Here is a 19,267-nt window from a genome sequence, read left to right as displayed (position 1 = left end):
GGATACAAGGCAGAGCCCAGGGGCCCATCATCTGGCCAGCCAAAAATAAAAATCACCTGTGGATGTAGCTGCCATCAATACAGCCTTTACAGCTGTCTGTGTTAACTCGCCCCTTGCTTCCACATCTGCTGCACTCCAGCCACCATGCCCAGGCATGAGCTAAACTGCAGGGGCCCTTAAGTCAAAGGATTTGTGGAAGTAGAATGATTAAACCCTGCCCCAAAATATGCTGCATTTAACTTTGCTCCCTCTTGTCCTGCAAGCCAGCTGTACCCCACAGCAGCTCTCATCTGTAATCAAAGATGCTCATCAGAAGTAGTCTGGTGCTTCTGCAATGTGCTTCCACTGAGGCTGGAGAGGAAAACAAGCCTTCATTGCTCACAGCTGTAGGACACATCTGCTGGTGCCTGACCCTTTCCAAAGGCATTGTGCCTGTGTCAGAGCTCTGCTTTTGGGAACCTTTGGGCTTGCATATATATGGTCTGCAAAGAGAAACCTCAGCACCTACAGGATCCCAGGGGAAGGCCAGAGGGCTGACTCAGGTGAGACCTTGTATTACAGCTGACTTACAAGTTCCAGCCCTCTAGGATAAGGCTGCGTAAACACATAACCATGACTATGCCTCTGGATGTGCAGAACACCATCAACCCCTTTGGCGAAGGGAATGAGAATGAAATTGAGATTGAACTGAACTTTCCTGGTCACACTCCCTCCTTTATCTCTTTCTGGCACCGTCAGACTTTGTCAGGAACTTCCTGACAAGGTACTAGGGTGAAGGGAAGAGAAAGCAAGTAGCCAAATTCCTCTTAACTCCTGAAGGCAACAGGGAGGTGGCAGAGCCTTGAATGTCTTGTTCAGCTCAGCAGCCAGAGCTGTTCTGCATGGCTCTGATTCAGCACAGCTGGAGAAGAGTATGGGCCACATCTGTAGTGCTCAGTGCACCCCCTTGATGAAAAGCAAAAAGGTGTGCAGCATCCCACCTGCATGGGGTATTAGAGAAGTAGCTGAAGCTAAAACAGCATGCAACCCACTGGAAAAAAAAAAATCATCAAAACCTGTGTGGAAAGACCCTTCCTGATGGCTTGAAAATGTGGGTGCCTGCCTTGGATGGGGAGGAAGGACTGGGAAGAACTCCCAAAGAATTTAGAGATATGAAGGTGTCTGTCAGGAAAAGGTCACACCGAACCAAAATCAGATGAAGGTAAGCAGACCTCATTCTGCTGTACTTAAATTTGAAGGGCCACTAGAAAAAGAGGACATGGTAACTATCTTCCAACCTCCCAAACTGGAATTAAATTTGGGGTGTGGGTGTTCGTCTGGGGAAGGTTAGGGCTTAGGAAGGAGGATTTCCTGGCCCGTGTAGGCTGGGCTCAGGAGCCCTTACTATTCCAGCCGCGACATCTCATCAGAGGCTTTGTCTTCTTACCACTTTTGCTGGAAACTGCTCTGGTCTCCAGTCCCCCAGAAAACACAACCAAAGCATGTGTGTGACTATAGGTATAGTAAGGTGTTTTTTGTAGTGACACTGATCAAATGTGTCTTTGTGGAAGTTGTTATCAGCAAGTTTTTAGCTAAAAGGTTGGACTTGATGATCTTAGAGGTCTTTTCCAACCTACTTGATTTTATGATTCTAAAACTGCCGTGTACCATTGCACTGGGCAAACTACACTGGGCAAACTGGCTGGCACTCTGGTGGGATCTGCTCTTACCTGGGGTGACACACAGCTAGGACTAAAGCTCAGGGGAAGAAAGTGAATAAAAGGTGCCTGATGCTATACAGATGACAGGACCTGGATCTTTCTTTTTCTTTTTCTTTTCCTTTTTTTTTTCTCCTTTTTGTTGATGGAGGTGGTGCATTCATGTCTTTGCCCTCAGTGCCTTATCCCGTCGCCAGAATGCACGCTGAGCGCACCAACGCACACGTCTTTATGCAGGCCACTTGTCCATGATGAGCTGGGGTACTTACGTGCTGTTTTTTAAGACAGCTGAACTTCTGCAGAGATGGAGGGCAGATTTTACTGTAGCATGGGACTGTGGAGGCTGGGGGTACCTGGGCTGCTTGGTGCCATTGTGCTGGGCTGGGAGCTGCAAAGGGGTGGTAACCTCCAGCAGGATCAGAGAGAACATGGAAATGAGAACCCTGAGTTTGGATTAAAGACATTTGAAAATCTCTTGTATCAGCAAGCTCTTTTCTCTGGAAGAGATTAGGCGTGCGGTTTCTCTCACCGTGCTGTTAATCTGGTCCCCATGGAAACACGATGATGTTAGTGGTGACGCGCTCCCCTGCACGGCTGCTTGGCAGCCCTCTGAGAGGGGGAGCCTTGCTTTAGTTTTTCACCCAAACCTGATTAGCTTGTCCCCTGTCAGTCCCTGACAGCTGCTGCCAGGGGAGCTTTTGCTGCCTGTTCTGTGCCCGCGGCACCTGCGCCAGGCTCCTGTGCTGCAGGTATTTTCCTGGTGAGTTCACAGAATCGGGTCTTCACACCTCGCTCAGGCAGCCCAGAAAAAACTGCAGATGTTTACACAATCCCAGTTTTACTGAAAGGCACAGGCTGTGGCTTTCCAAAGCTGTGTGTCTCTCACCCTCCTACAGTTCCGCGGGTGACAGAGGTACCTCCTTATCCTGGGGCCATATTCAGGAGATGTACTGGGTCTGCTGCAGTGGCCACTCTTGAATGAGTATTGCAATGCAGCCTATGGACAATGCAGCCAGAAGTCACAACACTTGCCTTGTCTGAAGGCAAATCCAACCTTGCAATGCCCAGCAAACAGCAATCACTGACACAGTTTGTGTGTCTTTGCTCTGCGTCTGCCGGGGCTGGGGAGAGGGGAAATGCCTGTCCCAGAGACTCAACCCAAATGCTGGCCAGCCTGGCCCCTAAATGCAAACTGGAGGTGCTAATGTGGCCATCCAGGTTAAGGGTGAAATAGTGGGTGGCTTGTAAACGTTCCCTGCGTTTTTCTAAATCACTTTTCATCCTGATTCACACATGAAAGGAGTGTGGGTGAGTGTGAGTAGGCAGAGAGAGAGGGATGGGAGGGCTGCATGAATTTGGGTAAGCACATCAGCTATCAAACATTGTGCAAAATTGCTGTGAAAGCAAGGAGAAAAGATAAGTTTCATGTCATTTTTTCAGATGATGAGCTACTGCTGTTAATGTTTTCTCTGTTAGTGGAGTTAAAGTTATTCGCTTGGATACTGAGATGAGCAAGGGGTCTTCTGCACCTCATATCTCCTTATCCTAACCCTTTCTTCTTTTTTCTCCCCACTGCTCCACAGTTATATCTCCCTGGAACAAGTCCATGGGTTTTTCCTATAGAACCCGTTGCTTTTTCAGCCCTCGAGAAAGTTCTTACAGAAAACATGCCTAGTCCAAATAGCCACTTCAGACTTGTTACATGAGAGAAGGCAGATAAACACCAGCTACAGAAGCACGTGCCAGCCAACCCCAGGAAGTTGATCAGAGAGGCCAGACCTAGTCTGGGAGATGGGGCTCTGCACACCCTGCCCAGGTGGCCCTGTCCCAGCTCTCAACCCTACAGAGGAGTCCTGCAGCCTCCTGTGTTGTTCAAAGTCATTCTGCTCTGAGAGGCGGGCATCAGCTCCTGTGTGGGCAATACCTCAGCAATCTCAATTCACCCGTTTACAAATAAGATATTCTTCCTTGACTGCTATGTCCCAGTGACATCTCCAAGTCAAGCTGTGATCTCCATGTCCTGTGAATCATCGCTGATAATGGCGATCCTGCTGGCTGACTCCGACTTTTGCCAGCTGTACAGCACCAGAGATTGTGGATACACCTCACACCTACTTCTCCTCTAACTGGGGTCTGGATAACAATTCTGGGGCTGTGGCAGGAGTCTGGAGAGCATTTTCCTTCCACTTTTAATACATGTAGGGCAGGCAAATAGTGGGAATATGGGCATATGTAGTATGCTGCTACCACCAGGAGCTGGGGATCCACCTGTGCTTGTGCTGGGGGCACAGCTTCTGAAGGTGAGGCTGTTTTTGCATGGATGCTATGCTCCCCGTATGCTCAAGGCTGCAAGAACAGCCTGAGGAAGAGTGAGGCAGGGAGAGGTCCCTGGTGCTCAGGCAATGGAAAAAGTCTCTTCCTTCTGGAGCACAGATTGCTGGAGGGATGCTCTTACGGACAGCAGGGTGGTACAACTCACTTTCCTGTGCCTGGAAGGCATTCCTGCCTCCCTGTCCCAGCCTGGGGAATAACTGGCCTCTCTCTTTCCCTTCTTAAACATTCATGCTTTCTCCTGGTGCCAAGACCAGCTTAGGTCTGATTTTTCTCCCCTCTTGCCTTCAGAAGTGTTTACTGCCTGGCCTAAGTTCAATTGTCTCAAGCAAAAAGTGGAAAACTTTGGCTATTTTGGGGCTTCAATATCTCCTCCTGCTCGTCCCTCTGCATCATCAGCATCTTGGTCTCCATCCCTGGGATTTTTCCCTGCCTGGTTCAGAGCTCATGTAAGTTCTCTGCTTGCTCTGTGTCCTCTTTTCCCTTGCTGCAAATACGTTGCTCTTCATCAGAATGAAAATAATATTAAAAACTGTGGGGCTTAGCTGCAGGAACTGGCACCAGCTAAATCTTGTGGTGTGAGAGACCGGAGCCTGAGCATTTGCTGTGTATTACTCAGATGATGCTGGAAGGACTGGCTGGTCCGTGAGGTGTCTTGGGTCCGCTGCCTGCCTCGGCTACATCCGTCTGGTGTAGCTGACGGTGTGCCATTTAGTCGCTCTGCATCTCCCTTACAGCCAGGATCACAACACCTAGTGGGGGTGAAAGTAGATGTTCATTGGCATTTGTCATCTACTCCGCTGCAAGCACCCAGGGGAGACCTATAAATAAGTGAGGGGCTGTGATTCAGCAGCAGCTGGAGAAGCAGCAGCTGCCACCATGTCCGTTTCATGATTACTTCAAAACCCTAAACTCTCTTTTTGATGTGGGGCAGGGAAGGCGGTCTGCTGTGGCTCCAGGGAGGACGGTGTGGAGGTAACCACTGACATAATGACGCAGCCCAGGGGACTGATTGCAGGCTCACCACAGCACCCTCATTTCTTATTGATGTGTACCTGCTTTCATGTTTCTTTCTTCTTGTTTGCCAGGATGGGTTTTCCTGATGCCTCTGGTCGCTGGGCAGAGAGAGGCACTAAAAGAAATTGTTTAGGTCAGGCTTGGGGAGAAGCAAACAGGTATCTGGATGGGCTTTGGAGGTAGCAGCACTTTTGTGTCTGCAATGACAAGGATGGGTTTAGTACGAAACCGAGTGAGCTGAGCAAAAAGCAGAACTGTGTACACCTCAAGGCTCTGAGCAGCAAAATTGCAGCTTGGATTTAAGTTCAGATCGCTGAGTTCAGCTTTGCTTATCTAATTCACTCAGTGCTTTGGGACATTATTGACAGTCACGCTTTTGTAAAGCTGTATGGGCCTGTGTCTGCTGCGATGTGCTGAAGGAAAGATCCTTTTCTGTGCTCACACGGGGGGGGGAGGTGGGGGGGAAGTGTCTGTGTGTGTATGACCTTCCGTCATCTACAGCATCTCCATTTGGGAGGGAGGATATGTGTCCCTTCCTTATGTCAGAGTGTAAGTGCCCTCAGAGTCTGATGAGGTAAAGCTTGCCGAGCAGAGTTGTCTGTTTTCCCACTGATGAAGGTGGGAAGGTGTCTCATGGGACAGCAGGAAGGGGAATCAGTTGGCCCAGAGGGAAGTGAACAGTAACCCTGAGAGCAGGCAAGAGACCTGCAACGCCCTAGATGATCCTGGTGATCCTCCACACGGACCCAACCACAGCAGCACCAACCTCCACCAGTGGCTCAGAAAAACCTCGGCCGTCAGTCCCATGACGTGTTTGCTCCTTGGTGAATGAAGGTGTGCTCTCTACCCTAGGTGAGAATGTGGGGAAACAGCCACAGAGGCATCGCACAGACCGCTTGCTGAAGCAGGGCCAGCAGGGAGCGAAAAGCTCTCAGCCAGGTCATCCTGTGGCTCTCACCCTTACTAATGAACCCTTGTTCCTGATGGCCACTCAGCCCTTCTGCTTTCAATCCAACAAATTACAAAAGAGGTAAAAAGCAAAGAGGAGGAGAAAAAGACAGAATGATATATTTTTGTGCACACTCTCCCTCTCCCTCTTCATTCCTTTGAGCCATTTTTAACCTAAGCTAATTCAGCTGGAAATATTAATAACCCTATAAGGACGCCACCTCCTTGTAATGAAGTGTAAAGGTCACTTCTGCTCAAATCACACAACTCTTTCATTTTGTTCTCTGCGAGGAACAGCTCCTCTCTTTAATTATTCAGTTTGCTTTTATATTGCAGTCGCTGCTCTCTTGTCTCTAATCTCTGACACTTTCCCATTATGCAAGTCCCGGGGAGGCTGGGCGAGGAGGCCTGTGGGCTCGCCCCAAGCACTGAGGGTGCTCCGAGCAGCAGCTGGGACCTGTCCTGGGGGAGGACGGAGAGAATGTGGAGAAAGAGAGGGGGGGGGGGTCTTGGTTTTCAGAGTTCTTTCTTTGATGCTGTGGGCCCACCAGTGTTTCTTCAGGGCGTGGGCGTTGTGAAATTTTTTAATGTTGTGTGGAATTAAATCTTACTTGTAGGGGCCAGTTAATGGAAGTTGGGCTGGAGGGAAGAGGGGGCATTCCTGTCCTCTGGGTGGGACGTTTGGGGCTGGGAAGTGACCTCCGGCTCTTGGCTGCCCGCTGAGGAATACAGTTGCTGACAAGGCCCTGAGATGATGCAAAAACTCTGGCATCAGCACAATGCCCACAGATGTTTCCTGGCCCATGGCTAGGGGTGACAGAGTGAGAGCTCACAGCAACGTGCTACCAATGTGAGCACTCCTAGGACAGGCCATGGGAGTAACCAGCACAAAAATGGATGGTGGATTTGGGGAAAACCACTCTCCGGGGATGATTTTGGGGTCACAGGCAAGATATTCTTGACAGGTGCCCAACAGAGGGCTGGGGGACAGGGCCGGCAGGACCAGGCCACAGCTCCCCATTGCTCCCAGAGGGGCTTACTTTAGCAGTCCCTCAGTGTCCCTCTATCCTGCATGGGAATCTGTGAGGCCCTGTGAGATCTTCAGAGGCTATTTCAGTGGCTGAGAAGATTACTTTGCACTAATTATTACTGTAGCATCCTAAATAATTAATGGCCATAGTTAATTGCATGGACACGAGGGGCAGAAACAATTTTTGTGGTGGCTGTAAGTCCTCCCTCCCCCAAGCATTGCTCCCTCCCTTCAGAACTTCTCCACGGTGTTTTATCTCCGTTAATGTCTAAATGATTTGAGCAACGTGGGGTTTCCTCCATTTCCCTGTGGGACTCTTCATTCTCTGGTCTAATTGTAGCACCACGGCAGCTATTAATGCCCACAAACACACGCAGGCCCTTGGTAGCTGGATGAGTTAAGGTTTATATAACCATGTGAAGAACTGAGAGCTGAAAAGCTTTCCTCTGTGCACCGCATTAATCATTTAACAGGAGCTCAACTGATGGTTTTTACATGTGTGTGTGGTTATTTTCTTTTCTCCCCACTCCCCATGGAGGCCAGCTGTTGCTGGCTGTGTATGGTGCACTTAGCACCAGCCAAGTCATTGCTAAAACCCAAATGATTTCTGCAGACTCGTGTTCACATTAATCTGGTGAGTACTGGTTAGAGAGCCAAATCATAGTCTGTGCTGGTAGTAAAGGAGCATACCGGGACCTCTGATGAGAACATGTAAAGGTTTTGCTTGTGGATGGTAAGAAGTATTTCACGGTCTAAGAAGTTTGATACTGAAATGACAGAACTGGCATGGTTAACTCAAGCTACCATTCTAAACTTTCTTCTCTCTTCTATCAGTCTGTCTTCTCTGATGCTGCCTGAACACTGGACTTCAGCAGCTCCCATCCTTGACACAACTAGTTGCAGAGAATAAATATTGTCCATACCATAAATTTTGTACCAGTACCATCCCTCCCTCCCCTTCCGTGACTGCTCCTGCAGGCCATTAACAGCAGCGCAATGTGCAGTGGCACAGACTAGACTGGGGCACAGTTTGCTCTGCTCAGAGTCCTACAAAAGTAGCTTGGTTCCACCTGCATCTCTACAAAATCTGAACTTAAGCATACTCCATTCATTCATTCAAAACCCCACAATGACATAAAATCCAGAGTTCAAGAGCTGTGACTTCCCAGAGACAGGAGAGGAAAAAACAGCTGTGAATTTTTAGGTGAAAAGCCAGAAACGTTTGACTGTGGTTTTGCAGGTGTGATTTCTGTGCTGCATCCAGGATGAGCATTGGAGGTTACTTTGTGAAGTGTGTGACACCTCTGCTCCCACTACTCCCTTACCAAGCTTGCAAGCATGGCTTGTGGTAACAACATTTGGGGATAGCAAAAAGTCCCAGAAGAGGTAAGGAAAGAAAACTGGGGACAGTGTGCTGACACGCAGGGATGAGGCTGAAAGAGTGTGTGGGGACTATTGCCAGGGTGGAGGAAGTGCCACTTCCCAGAGTCATCAATAAAGCAAATAGAGTCTTCCGACTGAAGATGTGAGCTGTTTTACAATGAAGACACTGGGATTAGGAACAGAAGCTGGGAGAACAAGAGGACTTGTTCATGACTGTAAGTAGCAATGCTCTGGGTAATTCATGTCCTAAACCTGTTTGTTGGAAAGCATCTCTGCTGAAATTGATACGGCAGGTATTCCTACGGTAACCATATGTTATGGTGCCTTCTGGCCCCAGCCAGAGGCATTGCAATTAAGGAAACAAATGCTGTCTTTTTCTCCTGGTCTTGCTTAATACTCCAGATGTCTGGTGCAGCAGTGTCTTGCTCTTTGGTAGATGGTCTGTGCTGCACAGTGACAGCCCTCACCCCAGTGGAACTGCTAAGCTCTGGCATGCAGGGGCTAGTGTAGCTGTCTGTAACCTGAGGGAACAGATGGCATGGCCTGACAAATGCAGACTGTCACCCCCCTTCTCTGCTCCTTTCTGCTGCAAATTGAGGCCTTAAAAAGGATTGATGGGGCTAACAACAACCTCATCTAGGATGACTCTTTGGGGGATTAACGACTAGTCGCTGGGGAAAGGTTTAATGGTCCAGAGAGATCAGCAGTCTCAAGCCAGTTTATTAATCTGCTGGGGCTAAGGCCATTATAGCTTAATGGCTCAGCTTGCAAAGGGGCAGAGGGGCAGCAGTGATCCATCTCTGCACAGAAACAAACCAAACAACGCAAGGAGATCCCTGCAATCCACTGCAGACTCACTGGTGGGGAGGCTGGCTATCCAGCCAGCTTTGCCCCTAGCCATGGCCACTAGCAATGGCCAGTGAGGCAGCACCCTGTGCAGTGGCCTGGACAGTTGGGAACTATTACTGGGAGAGGAATTTTCTTTAATTTCTTTCTAACATGTTGTTCAGAGATCAGGTTTTTGCCCTGCAGCATGAACACTGAGGTTCTTATTATTTTTATCACAGCAAGTCAAAGTACAGAAGCTATTCTTATTCATACAAATGTCTAATCCTACTCTGATTCCTCCTGAGCTGTTGCATTTGCTTTGATTACTTTTTCCCAGTTATAGCTAAAATAAATTTTGCAATATAATAATCTGCCTTTACAATGCAGCAGTCACTGGGATGAGGAGAGAAGGCACTGAGCAGGTCCTGCTAAGGACCGTGTCCCACCTCTGGCTGCCCCAGAGAAGTTAGATGCTATTTGTATGGAGGAGGGGGAAGTGCTATGCCTGGATGACCTAACACAAGGTCTCAAAGTCCGAATCTAATATTATCTCTTCAATCTAGACCCTTTGCAGACAATCTAATTGCTTTGGGTCAGGTTGCCTGAATACAGTGTACAGATTAAGAGATTTGCCCTGGAGCACAGTGTGGACCTGTGCTACTATTGCTGGGGAAAAAAAAAAAAAAAACACAAAAAACTGCTCCAAGGTGCTTGTGGTCTCTGGAACAATTTTCAATTGCCTGTGTGCAGTGGGATGGGGTAGGAGTTGCTGCCTTCTTCTGGCCAGGGGTCCAGGAAATATCACAGCATGCTAGTATGTGCAGCCTAGGGTCAGCAGGCTCTTTACTTGCTTGAAAGTGAGGTCCCCATTCTTCACACTCGCAAGTCTGTTTTAAGCGGCCTACAAAGAGTTTGATCGTCCAAAGAGAGGCCTGGATTTGCCCTAGAATTAGATCACAGTGAGAAATTGCTTCTGTTCTGACATGTTTTTAGGTGGTCAAAATTTTACATTATTTTGGGATATTTTTTTCCTCCGCTTGCTTCACCCCAAGTCATAAACTACATGTAAGAGCAGATGCTTTAACTGCTTTTACCAGAGGCCTTTTGGGGTAAAACTTCTTCTGAACTCATATTTTGCTCTTCCTGTAAATTCATGTATAATTTATATACATTTCTGCTCCCTTGAGAAAGAAGGCAGGCACTAGGGACAGGCTGAATTTATGGGCTTCCTTTTCCGGAATGCTGTGCATGGAAACTGTTGTTTTTTCCTATCTTTTCACTAGTGGGATAGTGTATGTGGACCCAGTTTTCTGTATATTTGGAAGCCAAGACTTCCAAACTAGTTGTGTCTGTTGCTTGAGCTAATGAAGAAAGGGGATCACTGTGTGTCACGCCATGAGCTGTGATCCTACAAGGTCAATAAAAACTTGGTTATGAGACTTTATAACATAAAGTGGCAGGGCTTTATACCACTAGCTCAGTTTACAAGGTGACTGTTCATGGTCTTGCTTTTTATGGCTGTGGAGACTCATACTATTGAGTCTGATAATGATGCTGGCACAAAAACCTATCACTGAAATTAATCCAATATAAAATCTTCTGTTTTTTTTTGATTCTTGAATACCAACACCTATAATGACTTGGGGAGCTGTAGGAGCCACCAAGCAATTTCTTAACATGAGCCTGAAGTCTCTATGCACTCAGTGGAAGTGGAATAGCAGAGCTTCCTCAGACGAGGTATATTCATCCTGCCCTTAGACCAAAGAGGTTTCCTGGGAGACAACAAACCCAGTGAGGAAACCATGTTAGAAATATGCTGAACTATATTTCAGCCTGCCAAGTTTTCCCCTAATATAAACACGTGGACTGGTGCTGAATTTAAATTCAAGTCCTAAGCACTGTAAAAATATTGGCTATGTATAGACCACATAGAACGGTGACTCTGTAACCCCTGAAACCAGCAACATGAATTAATGACTTATCTGAAGTCTCTGTGGCAAACAATTCAGTCTCTTCAGCCAGGGAGAAGTGGGCTACTTTGTGAATATCAATGCAGATCAAATAAAACTTATCTCAAGGACAAATGTATTTGTTCCAAAAACTTGGCTAAAGAAATCAGAAATATTTCTTTAAAATGTATCAGCCCAGAGTAAGTTTTTATCTTCCTTTTTGATCAGTAAAAGATGGTGACCAAGCCAAAATTTGAAATATGTGATAGGATATAGCAAAATCAATGCCGCAGAAAATGCCTTGCAGTTTAGACACATGGATCTGAAGGTCTGACAAAAACATGCTGTCTGTTCTGCAGACGTGCTGTTCTTCATTTGACTTCATATTTATGTAGCCACCCTGGCTTGCTTTGTACTGCTCACAACTGCTTTTGTATTCTCTTTGCTGTATTCACATGTGTGATGTTTGTCTGTTTAATATTGGGCGTAACAGCGAATGTTTAGGGAAAGGGATGGTTATTTTATTTCATGCACTTGGCATAAGTGGGCCGTCAAACTCAGAAGAGCATATACAAGGTGGATAAGTAGAGAGATACAAGTATGCAATTGCTCTTTTCTTCTGTTACTTATGTAAAATGAAAGTAAAAGTCTAACTGTGTTTAAAAAAAAAATCCTCTTTTCTCCTCTGGAGTGAAGTGGTTTATGCCTGCAGCAGAAATAGGTACCTTCTGGCTCTAGGCTGCATGGAGCAGTCCTGGGGCTATCAGCAATGTTGGAATGGGAGAGGGAAAGGAAAGCTGAATGACTCTCAAAAGTTTCCCTGTCTAATTTTGTTTTGTTGCTTTGTGTTCTCTGGATGGTTTAGGGAGAGATGCTTTTCCCTCATCTATAATTTGTTGCTAGATGAATATATTGAAAACAGAATATTGAGAGATCTTGGGAAACTAATGGGAAATACCTGAATAAACTTAGCATGTTCCTCCACTGGGCTGTAGGCTTTTGTATTGCAGTGTCAGAGGGAGCACGCAGGGACTTTGAAATGGTTCCACAAGAGCTATGTGGTTTGTTTTGCTTTTTGGTTTAGTACCTGCTTGGCCAAAGCACTCACACCTGGTCTGACTCACAGATGTAGTCACCTAGCATTGTACATGTTCCTTTTTTGAGGTGTAATAGTTCTAGCTCACAAAATTCTTCCTGCAGCTTTTTGTTCTTATACCTTGCCTTGGCTTTCTTCCCTGAGCTGTTGATCTCTGTTGGATGCTGCTGGGGGCTGGCTGAAACTGTGCTAAAATGATTGGTGAAGGGCATTTACATGAGAGGAACAACAGAAGATCTCCATTATGGCAAGGACAGGTTGCAGTGTCAATGCCTGACTTGGTGCCATGGGTATGTCTTTGACCAGACCTAATGTGTTTCTCCAGGAAGAGTGATATGCAAGGCAGCTGGTACTGCTCTCCCAATTGGGAAGTTTTGTTTCCAGCTCAGCTCTGACTTAGGTAGTGATTTACCCTGGAGGGGATGTAAACACCAGGAAAAGCAGAATAATGTGAGGGAATTGTCTGTGTTTCACCTTGCATCTGGAAAGGGGAAGTGTCAGAATGGAAGGCCTTAGGATGTTTGTCAGGGCCAGTAACACATAAGAGACACAAACCAGCCCAGCGACAGCCTGGGAATGGCGCACTTTCCCCACAGTCTGTTTTACTTGTGTGTGACAGAAGCTATTGCAAAGTTGGCTTCCTGTATTACTGTTGCACATAAGGCACATATTGCCTTCCTTGGGCCTTTCCTGGTGCAGACTAATGAAGAGAAGGAAGCTTATGAAAAAAAAAAAAAAAAAAAAAAGACATTTTCCAGCAGTTGCAAAACACAAGTTTGTTTCTCCCTTGTTTCTCCCTGGAGTCTGTGACTGGGCTTGAAAGAGCATGCTGACAACCATGGGTGCATTTTCTTGTCCACAGTGCTTGCTTTCTCTTGGAGCTCTACAAACCTGTTATGACATATGTATCATCCAGAAACTTCATTTGGGGTTAGCCACCATATGTCCTGTGGATTCACACCATGTGCAATATGCATTGATAAGAAGGGCCCATGCTTTTCCCCCTGCCCCTGTACAGCTAACTGGAACATCTTAGACCTGACGGCCATCTGAGTTTGGCAAAGTGATCTGATCACAGGAGATTGCTGCAGTGTCATGCAGGAGCCAAGGTAGGAACCTTCTATTGTGGTTAACCAGATGGCTCTGCCATTTGATGCCAAAGTTGTCTGCCTTGACATGTGGTGTCCTGTGCCTTGATTTAGAAGGCACTCAAGAGGCCTTAGTTCTCGCAGATAAATGGCTCAGCTTGGAGCACTGTGGCTTGATGTTCCTGAAGCTGCTAATCCTAATTAACAGCTTTTCTGAGTCCATTTTATACCACTCTAGCAGCCCAAGTGGTCTTTAAAGTGAATGGAAATGACCCCATGGAGAGCTCTCTCTGGAGATGTTGCTATGCCGACCTGCTTACAGCGACTATTAAGGTTTCGGTTGCTCTCTCCCATCCTGGAGTGTTGTTACTGTCATATGGGCTCAGATGGTGCCAGAAGCGTGGCTGGGATGGATGAAACCTGGCCTCTATTATTTACTTTTTTTGGAAGATGTGGGGAGAAAGGGGAAAAAAAAGTAAGAGGAGTAAAGTCATGGCAGACAATAGGATAAAGACTCTGCAACAGGAGGGAAAAAAAAAAAAAAGCTGCATAGAACTGAGATTCCTCTGAAAAAAAAAAAAAGGGTCAATTTTTTCTTGCACAAATTTTTCAAAAAAACATTTTTTTTCCTAAACACACATCTTCCCTGAAGGTCTGCAGGCAATAAAGCATTCCTCCTGGTTTCTTTACCCAGTGTGATGGGAACATTGGGAGCTTAGACATGTTCTCTGCAACTTCAGAGTGCACCTCCTGCTACTAATGGGCTGCCATAGGTTGTGCGGTGCTGTCAGGCAATGAATGCCCTTTCTCCAAGAGGAGTTTCTCTTGCTGGGAAGAAGAGGTCATGCCACCTCTCTCCATTGACACATAGCAGCAGAGAAAACAAATATAATGCTGTGGTGTAACAGTCATCTGGACACAGGTCTGGGTTGGCAGCACCCGTCCCAAACCCTGTCGTGCTTGCAGAGGTGGAATTGTTTCTGTCTGCCTTCTTGCCCTGCAGTACAGAGCTTGAAAAATTTTTGGCCATGCTTGTTCTCCTCAATTCAATCTTCCCAGAGCCCATAAATCTGAGCTATTAAGAGGAAGACATCACGAATATATTTTAGCAATATAAAAAGTAATGACTTAATGTAGAGTTCCCCCCCATAGTCTCATGTTTTTAACATTTTGCGAACTGTCAAAGCTTGAAGTCCTGAAGTCCTGTAATGTGTGCCAGAGAGAGAGAAAGGAGGTTTTCCCTTCCTGGGATGGTGAGAACTGAGGTTGCAGAGAGTTTCTCCCCTTCTTCTCAGTCCTGCTAGATCAGGAACAGCCGGAACTAAAGACCACCGGCAAGTAAGGACCATGTGTTGTGCCTGCTCTGCTTTTCTAGGGTTGGGTAGAAAAATAGTGCATTTCAGCAGAAAGGGAAGAACATCGTTTTTATCAATGACCTCCCTTTGTATGAGGCACCATCTGTGCAGCCCTGCCATGCTGGCCTGGCATTAAGGGGAAAAAGAAATTCACTTGAGAAGTGGCCATGAGCTGTGGGACCCTTTGCCCTATGTGGGCCTGGCTGGGGCAAGCAGGCCACTGGCAACTGCCAGGGCATGTGGGCAGCCCGGCCTTGCTCACAAACTCAGCACTCCCTTGCCGCAATTCAAGTAAAAATAACAACACCTCCTGTTAGCACTCAAAAGGTGGAGGAAAAAAGAATAAAAAAACACGTTAGAAGCACAATGATTTTATAGTTTGAGCACTGGCAGCAGCTCCTGGGCCTAATGGTTTCCATGACGATGGGGAGGCCCTGCCGCGGCCCTGCTCCGCACGTGGGAGAAATTGTCCTGGGGATGGCAAAATGCACACTGACGTATCGGGAAAACTCTGGGCAGCCCGGGAGCGGTGTGGGGCAGGAAGGAAGCCAGAAAACAAGTCCTATCCCCAGACAGGCCCCATGTGATGCTTTCTGTGTTAGGATGATTTTGCTGTGGTGTTTTGGGGGGAGAGCTTTTCAATTAGCATCAATACTCCCTTTCTTTCAAAATTCCCCCGACTACCAACATTTTCCCCCACTTTATAGTAAGAATTTTTTTTTTTTCCTGGGGAAATGAAAATATTAATCACCTCCAGTAATTACAATGGGAGGGGAATGGGGAACACCTTGTAGTCTTCTTACACCATGTGGATAGACAGTATTCTTGGAGACAGATAGTCCATAGTATTGTTTATTATCTATAATAAATAGCATCCCAAAAACTCCATTAAGGATCAAGCCTTAGAGTACCAGGCCCTGTACAAACATACAATAAGAGAGTCCCTGCCCTGAAGAGCTTACAGTCTAAAAATGGTCCCTTATCTGGTATAATTTGGAGGGAAGGATAGGAATTGAAGACTGCGATATGAGAAATCAACTTTTTTCTTTTTTTCCCCCTGACTTATTTCATCTTCTAAACAAAAGCCATAAAACATAAATGCTGAGATAATCATTTCCAGTTCCCCTCATTAGCCAGATGTTCTCAGGCTGTGTCCCCTGGAGCAAGCTAGTCAGACTCTGGTGAAAAGGCAACATTTGTCCCGGTCTGAAAGATACTACAATACCACAACCCCCCCCCCACTGTGATGGCAGAAGCTACAGCATGCAGGGAAAGGCAGGTGGCTGATGCAATTTTGGGAAGGGAGCAGTGGGGCTCGGCTCCCCCTGCCTGGCTGAGCAGGGCCACGCATGGCTGCTGAGTGTCTCTGTGCCCTGAATTCCTTACACCTGTTTTCAGAAGACTGGAGCTTTGCAAAGTAATTTCGAAAAATGGTGGCATTTTCTTTCTGTCTTTTCTTGGCTTTCCTTTTTTGAGATATTGTTGAAACTTAACAACATACTTGAATTCATGCATGCCTTTATTTATTGAGCTATTTATGATGGGCACAGATTTCCCTAAGCCAAAAAGCCCCCTCCCTCCTCCTTCCCCATCCTTAGTAATCAGCTTCCTTGTGCTCCAGCCCACGCTAGGCTATTTTCCTCTGTCAAAGCCTCCATCATTGGTTAAATTACCTAGGTGTGTGTTGGCTTTATCTTTTTTTGGGGTGAAATCTTATAATCTTTCAAGTCTACTTTGCCCAAGTCCCTGTCATCCTCTTAGGTCGCTTGTACACTGTGCTTCTCTCCTGACTCATTTTGTTAAAGGTCTAATTTCAACGTGCTGCTGCTCTCAAGGCTGAAGTCTTTCCTCTGGTGTCCATGATGATCATCTCCATCTATCAAGGCTCCCAAGAGCTCTGAGGCTCCAATGAATTGGAGATGTTTGGACTCTTTTGGACATGTACATTGAATTTCCCCTTCCAGCAGTCCTTTCTTGCATGTTACCTTTCCAGATTTTGCTGCCTGCGCTCACTGCAGCCTACGTTGCCTGTACACCTTTTATGCCATCGTACTGTTAATGAGCGTACTTGGCACAGGCCCTGGTTTACCGCCAGGGCGTCCCCTCCCACACACACACCAGCAGCTGCCTTCTGACATGTGGAGACACGCTTCACTCAGAGGCTGTCATGGGAGCCAATTTTAATCTAGGATGCTCTTTCCTTTTGGCTCCCTGCAGAGATCACAGGTCCCTGTCTAATCCAGCTCCCTGTCAGTGTACAGTTGAGTCATAGGAGGCTTTTCTATTGCCACATCTAATAGCACTTTGCTATCAGGAGCAGAACATCAACCCGCCTGGCTGGGAGTCGGCACTGTCACCCAGCAGCCCTCCTTGTCTGGAAGTTGTTTTGATTCTTTTCTTAGACTTCTCCCTCTCTGTCTCTCTCTCTCTAAAACATTAATTTCCTCTAATTAGAACCTCCTTAACAATTCTTTTTCCCCCTCTCCTCAGTTAATTTCCTCTAATTAGAACCTCCTTAATAATTCTTTTGCTAAATCAATTTCCTCAGTTAGAACCACCCGCCATAATTTCTTTCCATCCTTTCAAAAGCTGTCGGAGTAGCTAAGCAAATTATGCTTCTGGGTAACCTTTATCTCTTACTTGGTATTTTAAAAGAACTGTAACAGGTTAGACAGGCACAATTTCCCTTTCCAGAGCTATGCTGGTCTGACCCCATTAGGTTATACTTAGCTGAGTGTTGTACTATTGTATGCTTAATTAGGCGCTCTAGCTGTTCCTCTGCAACCAAGGTAAGGCTGTATTTATGAATGAATTAAACATGACACTTCATTATTCAGATCAGATTTAACAGTGTCAAAATCCATCTTTAAAACAGATCAAATTGCTGTCTAAGAATACATAAAACCTCCTGCCCCTGTTAGATGTCCTGCAAGCCAGCCGTTCCTAACTTTTCTTTGCAGCCATGCCAGCTTTCTTCTCACAACAAGCCTTTTAAGTAGCAATTGTTTCTAATATGTGTGTTTTAAAAATAATGTTTTTGTCTGTAATTTACACAGCAAGTAAATATTAATGTCACATTGCTTTTCACAATCATGCTGTGGGCCACATCAGCAGTTGGTATCAATGGGGAGGCAGCTGATGTACACATTATGGACCTTGGACCTGAATTTGCCTTTCCACATTATACGATTTCAAAATACAGTTGAGTCAGTATTTTGCATTTCTCTAGCCCTTTTCTTTGGGGTTGTTGATGAATCCTGTTGCAGTGGACAGGGTCCTGACAAGCAAACGAGACCACTAGGAACCAGCTCTTTCTGTCAGACCTTCCTGAGAACTACCACGTAACACTTGCTCCCCTTCCTGACTTTGGGAAGAAAAGGGGTAGGACTTGGTGGCCCTCCAGCTGGAAGGAGCCATACAGTTTTATTGAAGTCTATCTTTTCTTTTAAATATTAAAAAAAAAAGATAATCTGAGCTGCAGGAACTCTCTCTCCCCACCACAAGTAGGTGCAGCACTGCTGATAGTGTTCCCTTCTCAAGTACTGCTTTCTCAGGTTAGCACCTATTATCATGCACAGGTCTGATGGTTTCAACAAGTGTCCTCGTGAAAGAGAGCACTGCCCCACCATGATGTATGGTAGAACAGGGCCCAGCTCACACGAAACAGGCCAAAGACAGCTAACACTCAATGGACTTACGAACCTGCTTCTAGTCTTCACAGCATAAGGAATTTTCTACAAGTTTTGGCTATGCTGAACATAAACTACATACCCCACTCCAAGTCCTGATCACAAAGCAGAATACCAGCATGGGCCCTGAAAAGTCTGCTCCAGTAAGGCAGATAGGCACTCCAAACTTATGAGGTGCTTTTCACCACTGTCTGAGGAAAAATGCCTCACTGAGTGGATGCCTTGGTTGCTGCTTGGTACAAGTAGTGAAGCAATCCACGAGCGATATCTCCACAGATATCCTATGTGGAGCTGGTGGAGGCTTTCGGCTACTCCATTCTTGTCTGTGCCACTGTCAGCTTTCTGGGCAGGTTCAAAACATTTTCACCAAGCCCAGCTACTGTGGGAAAGCTGTATTGCCACCCTCATTCACCCCCCTTCTCTCTTTCTGACCTAGAAGCCCCCAGGCAAGCCCCTAACACAAAGTCTATTCTGGTTGAGATGGTCCAGAAGTTGTAAAATCTGCTTTATTTCCTTTGCAGACTTAGCTATGCAGAAAACTCCATTTATAATCATTTCCCATGAATTTTTGCAGTGGGAGTGGATGGAAAAAAATAAACATTAAGGATTTAGTTCTTGACAAAATCCCTAATGTTTTGGGAAATAGAACTTTCTGGGCAATCTTACAAGGAGTAAAATGCTGGTGGTGCTGGAGAGAGGGTTTTTGGGAAGGGAAGATTATCTAAAGAGATAGGATTGGGGGCTAAAAAAAAAAAAAAAGCCGTCTGGTTCTTCTCAGAAGAGATGAGAGAGCAGGATGAAGGAATTCACCAGGTTGGATTGTTCAGAATGACAATCGACTAAATGGAAGAGACAC

This window comes from Cygnus atratus, chromosome 13 (genome assembly GCF_013377495.2).
Source record: "Cygnus atratus isolate AKBS03 ecotype Queensland, Australia chromosome 13, CAtr_DNAZoo_HiC_assembly, whole genome shotgun sequence".
NCBI classification, from domain to species: Eukaryota; Metazoa; Chordata; class Aves; order Anseriformes; family Anatidae; genus Cygnus; species Cygnus atratus.
This window is presented reverse-complemented; position numbering follows the sequence as displayed.